A 567-nucleotide genomic window follows, 5' to 3' on the forward strand; every position below is an offset into this window, starting at 1 on the left:
CAAAGAAACCCCAGGGCTGATCTCCTTCAGAATGGACTGGTTGAATCTCCTTGCAGTCCAAGGGACTCTCAAGAGTCTTCTCCAACACCACAGTTCAAAAGCATCAATTCTTCGGCACTCAGCTTTTTTCACAGTCCAACTCTCACATCCATACATGACCACAGGAAAAACCATAGCCTTGACTAGATGGACCTTTGTTGGCAAAGTAATGTCTCTGCTTTTGAATATGCTATCTAGGTTGGTCATAATTTTCCTTCCAAGGAGTAAGCGTCTTTTAATTTCATGGCTGCAGTCACGGAGAAAAGGAGAAAAAGAGAAAAGAAAAGGCACCCCTTAACTCAGCTCTAAAGGAGGAGGGCGGGGCGAGGACAGCTCACTGGCTGGAGCGAAGGTCTTGTGATGCCTGTGTCTCCAGCCTGGCAGGTAGCAGCCCAGAGAAGCGAGGAAAGAGAGACGGTAGGAGGAGGACAGTGGAGGGCAGGAAACGGGCCTCCTGGCGGCAAGGCACACAGGTCGCAGCAGAGCCTAGGCAGAATGAGCGGGTCTGCGGAGGAGCCAACAGAGAGA

Source organism: Bison bison, unplaced genomic scaffold, assembly GCF_000754665.1.
Source record: "Bison bison bison isolate TAMUID 2011002044 unplaced genomic scaffold, Bison_UMD1.0 scf7180017864371, whole genome shotgun sequence".
Taxonomy (NCBI): Eukaryota; Metazoa; Chordata; class Mammalia; order Artiodactyla; family Bovidae; genus Bison; species Bison bison.